This window comes from Pyxicephalus adspersus, chromosome 2 (genome assembly GCF_032062135.1).
Source record: "Pyxicephalus adspersus chromosome 2, UCB_Pads_2.0, whole genome shotgun sequence".
Lineage (NCBI taxonomy): Eukaryota > Metazoa > Chordata > Amphibia > Anura > Pyxicephalidae > Pyxicephalus > Pyxicephalus adspersus.
The window spans coordinates 43,320,642-43,328,225 of NC_092859.1; positions in this window are offsets into that span (position 1 = coordinate 43,320,642).

Here is a 7,584-nt window from a genome sequence, read left to right on the forward strand (position 1 = left end):
AAATGACATATATATATATATATATATATATACATATATAGTTTATTCAAAAAGTAGTGAATCTGACATTTCCAAGGCCATATATTTCAATGGCGGTGATTGATTCTCCACTGTCCATTTCACTGCTTTATAAACAGACTGATAAAACTGTATAAAACAGCAATATATGTTTAAATGCATTATTGAGGGCACAGGATTACAAAAATATTTTGGCTACAAATAGACAAATATTTTGGCTACAAAGAGTCAAGAGGTTAAAAAAAGAAGAGCCATATAGTGCTCAACCCATCGTTGCCTGTCAGAGTTGGGAACGCCAAGATTTTTTTATCTAGAAGCTTTAGGTAATTGTTATTGCCAGATCTATGACAAAGTCATGATGGTGTCTTTTTCTCTCCTTTTATTTGCCTGGTCATAGAGCCACAGTTTCCTAATTGAACATCACACATAGGCATAGGAATATTCCTGGCACAGGAATTTTTTTTGCAAACCACCACTACAATTACTGTCTCTAAGCTGACAATATCTCAATATCAAATCTTCTGTCCCTAGTTGTCCTTTACTTCTGGTCCTTACCTCAATAGACAAAGATCCTGGACACCATTTGCATCCCAGTGAACCTAAAATTACCTTCTTTATTTAGAGATTACTTACTAAATCCTATGACTTTATATCAAAATGATTACTTCTAATAATCCAACAACTAACAAAATTCAATGTTGAGCGGTAGGAATATCTAAGTCCATGGTTTGGCCACATGGTTGGACCCCTTCTATACTACTGGATTTTTTTATGACTACTCCCTGTCCTCATACCTTTACACATATTTTTTCAGAACATAATTTTCCATTTAATCTGGGCCCCCCAAAAATTTCTGAATTGCATTTCTAGCTCTCCACAAACCTAAACTCTAAGAAGCCCTGTAAGTTCCCCACCTCTTTAGCTAACCATGTCAACACCTTTCTCAGAAGTATGGCTGTAGAATTTATTATATTTTCTTTTATACTAATAAAGTACTACATACAAGTAAAGAATGATTGAGGCCTATTTTTGTATCTACTATTTGGAATGATTTAATTATTGTAATTGTGTTTTGTTCTCGTTGTAGAGGGGGGAGATTTGTGAGATCCCATGTTAAAGTTAGTCTCCTGTATTTATGGTGGGCATTTTTTTCCATATGTCTTTTCTGTACTCATTTGTGTGTTCAGAACTTTATAGCTAGAAAACTGACAAAAATCTTTTTAAAGCTAAAAAAAAAATTCATGTAAGTTTTTATTTAAGTTATGAGGTTTCTGGTAAGAGGACAAGAGACTGCTGCAGAGGAGTATAAATTCATTTTTTTTTTATTTTATTTAGACTGTATTTCTATTTCTTTTCTATTAAATAGGATTCAATAACATCATTAAAATGGCACATGCTACATACAAAACAGTTGGTGTCCTATTTACCAAGCCAGAAAAGATCACGGAATTTAAAATTTCATGGGTATATTGCATGTCACCCATTCATATTGGATAGAGTTGTTTTTTTAAAAATACTGGCATTTTACCAACCAAGCTAATAAGATGCTGAGAAGGTAACTTGATACAGTAAGGTAAGATGCCAACTCAGACAATTCATGTCTCAGAAGCAAACTCAAACCAGGGTGGATTTCTTGTTCTTCTACTTCCTCTAAGGTAAAATACCTTTTTTTAAAGTTGGAAAAAAAACTATAAACACCACGTTCCATTACAGCAGTCAAGAACCATAGTACCCCCTTGAACCTTTGACTGTTCCAGATAAAATGTTAACACGAGATCAGATACAGCAAACTTATTCATTAACATTAAGTGCTCATTTTTTTGCACATCTCCTTTGTCCTTCTAAATACATGTGGAGATAGCTTCAAAAAAGTTTATTCCATGTCATATTGCTTTTTTACCTTTCCACCCATCCTTTATATGCCTCTCAGAGCTACTGACCTCCACCGGCCTTTTTCAGTTTTATCTTGTCTATATGTACTCAGGATCATACACACAACATTCCCTTGTCCAGCTTTCTGTGGACCATGCAGGAGCAATTTGTGTTGGCAGGGCTGTTTTTAGTCTTAGTCAAGCACACGTGGTACAGTGACAACACAAATGTTCAAAGTCAGTTGATATTCCAAAATAAGAGGTATCAGACCAAAGAACTAAAATGTTAGGATTACCAGCAATTATCTTAATAAAGACTGTTTTCTTTTATACTTTACATATGAAAAAATAATGACCTACTTTATTATAAATGAAAGGGCAAAATATGATGATTTTTTTAGGGTTTATATGCTCTTTAATTTTGTCATCATAGCTGCCAATATACCTTGCAATAACAAATCCTTGGCAGCAATTGAGTAGGTGCAACAGCCAACAACAAAGAGAAAGCATCACAGAGGTTTTTAAGATTGCTTATCTCTGATCTCTACTATTTCCATGATAAAAGGAAACAATCCTTTATTACACTTCCATGAGATGATTTCAATGTCTCACAAGTGTCATCCTGCATTTGTTGATAATTTAAAGTTTGACTTCAGCTAAACAGTTTCTCTGCTGAAACTTTTACAATATTGTTATTGTTTTGCCATAAAAATTATTTCCAGTGTGGCGTACCTTCTCTTTTGATTCACCAATATTACTGTCCGATATGGCATGCTATAAAGATGGTGATCGAGCCTACTGAAACCTTCATGGCAATATTCTACTGTCCTCGTGCCTGAAGCCATGTACACACGATACATAAAAATAATTTGTGATCTTTACACAATCGTTCTACCAAGCTCTGCAAACAATCATGTTGTTGCTGTATCTTCAGCACTGTGAGTTGATGTACAGTGTTTGTCAAATGTCCATTTACTGATGATACCTCTTGAATGCAACTATTTATTGTGGGTATGTAGCTGTAGTGAGCATCACACTGGTTTAGTATGAGTTAGTGCTTTCTAGAATGTCATGAATATGCAAAGTAGAAAAAGTATTGGAGTTCCTCTATATCTCATCTTTCCAAGGCCACATCCTTTGTCTTGCATATGCAGTCAGATGTCTGAAACCCCCTGAAAAGAAAAACCCTTTTAATGATTAGTTCTGAAAAGTGGTGGCCTCAGGAACTTGTCTACTCTGCTAAAACAAATAACCACAAGAGGACCACCCAAGGATATTGGTGGGAAATGGGCAAAAAGATGGTATACACTTTTCTGGAAAATAATGTAATATCCTAGAGAAGCAGAACATGAAGAACGGTTGATCCCAAGTTATACAGTATATTACAGAAATTGCAGCTGATACATGTTAATTATTAGGTCTATACAAACAGAGGAGTGTATTCCTGATTTCCTGATATGACAAAAAGCTGGTAAATACTCATATAACTAACATTTAGTTTATTTAGGTGGAGAATAAAAAAGTATCTTTGTCTATATTGCTGGTCTAACAATTGGACAGACTAACCATAGGTGCTTTCTAAAGAATAATTTCCACCGCTGTTCTTAAAGAAGAACTCAAAACAGCTCAATACCCAGATGAAAAACCCTGAAAGCTGTTTTACCTGCCATGCTTTGTGGTTCTGTTGTTCCAATTTTAAGATTTACAAATCTCTGCCATTCTGAATATCCTGGTTTGGCAGGGCATTAGTTCTGATTTTGCTCTAGTACAGTTAGGATTTTTTACAGGTCTTGTACCTCTGTTAGACTTGGACTGGGAAGGTCATCACCCTATCACTATGCTAGATACTAACACAGTTTGAATAAAACATATTAAAAGTAGTGATGTGTAAGTGAATTTAAAGCTGCATTTGTTTATATCTGTCTACTTCAGCTTTAAAGAAGTGATTACATTTTTACTGTGTTATGTGCCTCCTATAGAAAGAATTTCCCTTACCTCGTTCCTGCAACACCCTTATCTAAAAAACTCATCTCGACCTGAAGTAGACTTCAGTATGTAAGTAATGGATACAGAAAGCAAATTCATTAAAATACATTGCAAAGGGACCTTTACCCAAAGAATGCAATTTAGTTTGAATATAAAGTTTTGCCTCTGAATTCAAAATTGACTCTCAAAAATAAATCTTGATTATATATCAGCACAGTGACCTTTTACCACACATATCATCAGCACTCTACAGAAGGTGACACGCTGATAGCTAGGACACTGCCAATCATTTTTTCCCAGCATTCCCATCATTTTCAATTTCCCATTTCCATAGGAAAACTCTATAACCTGTGACAGGTCCATCCAGAAATTCACTATTCTGAACTCACTTCTTTCTCTGTTAATAAAATCTATGCAGGGATAACGGGGTAGGAAAAGAAGCTATATAAGAAAGCAGCAGTCTACGGTAATGGCATCTTCAAGTAGTGAAGTCTGGTTCCCCATGGAATTCTATTATCTGCTTTTTAAATGAGGGATTTAATGGTCTATGGAGGTGTATCAGGTGCTGAGTGTATACGCTTGAGGCTTAGCCCAGAACTCCCTGCAAGGCACCGGAACAGAACAATAAAAAGTAGTCATTCTGCCAGCTGTATGGAAAAGCTTTGGCTTTCACCTTCTGATCTCCCCAATGTTAACATTAAGGACAGGTCTCCAAATTGGAAACAATTGGTGTTAAAATGTCATGACTAATTAGAATTAAGGGATTGAAAGCAAACAAGGATTGCATTATTCCTAAACAAACATTTAAACCACTACATTTACTATAGAAAAAAATGCATGTATTCTCATGTAAGACCTTCATAAAACCCACATGCCTCGACCATGTGGCTCATTTAGATGCACTGCATAAATAGATATCTGTGTATTTGTGCACACACATAAAGAGTTGAGGGTGTCAGATAATTCACACATAAGCCATCCCCATCTATCTTCACCCAGAAGTATATTAGAGTATATGACCACTGTCAACTAGTCCTTAACCTCCTCAAATCCCTAGTTATCAAACAGGTGTTTGATTTTGATGCATTTGTTGTGTGGTTTTTCGGACGTTTTGTGCATATTTTCACTTTCATAGACTTCCAAGCACCTTGGCAAGCGTCAAAAATGCTATCAAATGCTCCTGGATGTCCGGCGGATGAAAAAGGCTTTCAAAGCGGTTAGCCGCATAAATGACAAATGCTCATCTGAACTTAGGCCTGATTTATTAAAGCTCTTCAAGGATGGAGAAAAAACACTTTCTTCAGCAAATCTGAAAAGGATTTCTTCAAAGTAATTTGCTAGCAAATGTTTTGAATCCCAGACCAGATCCATTCCAGGTTTGCTGGATCACCCAGCTTCACTGATGAAAGTGTACCCCCCCAAGTCTTGGAGAGCTTTAAAGTGAACCTAAACTCAGAATTTTTACCTTACATAAAAGGGTAGACAAAATAAAAATTTTGTTTGTGTTTTTTTTTAATGTAAAGCCCTTTTTATTAATAATAAAAAAAAAAAAAGGTACAGTTCCTTCTTCTTTAATTCTTGATTGACTAGACAATGAATGGGAGTGCAGAGCCTCCCAGGATACCTACATCACGCATCCCAGGAGGCTCTTGGCTTTTCCTTCTGCGCATGTCTGAGCATCTCAGGCATGCGCAGGAGCCCTTTTACCAATCGAAAAATAAATTGCCCATCTCATGCATTTGCAGTGAGATCGGCAAGTTTTTCCCCAATCTACGTCACCCAAAGTGTGAGATCAGTTGACGTAGGAAGAAGAACCTGGAAGAAGAGAGAAGAAGATGTTGGCGCCAAAGACAGATACCGCACCCACGCATGACATGATGGAAGAAACCTCCTGACGAATAGACTGACCTGCAGGGTTGAAGGGAAGTGAGATTTTTTATTTTTGGGTTTATTTCCGCTTTAAAAAAAAAATCAGTGCCTATGTCACTATGGTGCATTGTCATACAAGCATAAGAATTGTGTTATTAGCTTGATCATATGGGGAAAATATTACAATATTAATATAAAGATAATATAGATTATATAGAGAGAAAGAACACCAGTCAGAAAGCCTATAAAATAGTAATAATACATAGGATAAAATCCAAACCATTATAATATAGCCTTTTTAGAAATAAGGACTCCAATATACAGTTTTTATTTCGTGTTTTTTTTTTTTTACAGTAAAAAGGTAGAAAGTGTCTCACTCTGTGACTTTCTGTTATCTTAATGCAGTCCTGTAAATCACACCAAATTGAAATGAAGGTACAAAAGTTGCTCACAGAGCTGCAAGCATTAAGAGACAGAATTTAGCAGAAGCTATTTTTTTGTGACAGTTACATAAAAAATGTAGTACAAATAACCTTATAAATCCTTACCATTTTCTTCCAAAGGGAATCTGTACTCAGATTATGTACATGCTGTAAGCTATACATGCTGTTACAGTTTTTCTCAACTCTATGGCACTATGCAAAAGTTGACCTGAATACAAAAAAATTGTATATTTACCATTTTAAAAGAAATAGAAATGATAACTGATCCCTGGCAAAATAATATCCTACCCCCCAGCACCCCCAATCCCCAGCCCATAACTGATTGCTGATATAAAATGAAATGCCTTTTTTGTTACTCACCTGGTCACACTCTAGTCCCAGTTCTTCTCTTTTTGTTTAGGGGAAGGAGGGGTATTTCTTCTGGTGGACACATCAACGTCTGCATGACATGGATGTCCAGTTGTGAGGTTCTCCCAGGATCCAGAAGAGGATGCGGCAGATGTGACATTGGCACAAGGGCACTTTAGTGGACCAGAAATGTGGGTACATCTTTATTATTGAATTAGTGGTTCTCAAGACCTAGAAATGGTCTAGTTATTATGTGAGTAGAAATGGACTTTTTTTGTACAGTGAAGGCAACAGGAACCATTATCAATGCAACATGAAGCTAGGAGAGGCCTAACCCAGTGTTTCTTGACCTTTTTAACAAGGGGGAACCTTCAAAATAACTTTCAGGTCCTCAGGGAATTCCCTAGTATAATTACTTTATCCACAGTTCACAGTATATATGCTTGGTGGTCAGTAGGAAGAATGGCTTCTCACATTGCTGGCCATTGGGAACGTTACCACTGTTATAGATTGTCAAAAAGATCATTGGTATCTGTTAAACTGACCTGTGAGGGACAAACTGCTCATAACTATATTCAGAAACTATTGCAGTTAGGTTTTAAATAATCAAGGTGACAGCTTACTGAAAATGTCACAGTTTTCCATAACAATGAACATTTGTGTCTCGGTTTTATGGTTTTTCTCCTACAGCGCTGATGTTGGTTATTAGCCCAGTCTAGTTGTATACATACTGGTAAGGTAACAAAGCCTGCACATTAGGCAGTCAAGCCTGGCTATGTTTGATACAGAAGACATTAACTTAATGAAAGTAGCCCATGTTACTGAAGGTGCAGAATGCAATGGAACATTGTGATAATGAACAAAAAGAGCAGAAAACAGTAATAAAATCAGACACATTTTTGCTCCATAACATCACATAAATCATAATACAGTCATTCCAGAAATCTTTAAGTTTAAATTGGGACAGGCAAACATAAATATATGATAATTTTACATAATTACATTATTACATGTATATTTTTTTCTGCAGCTAATGTACCTAAATATGA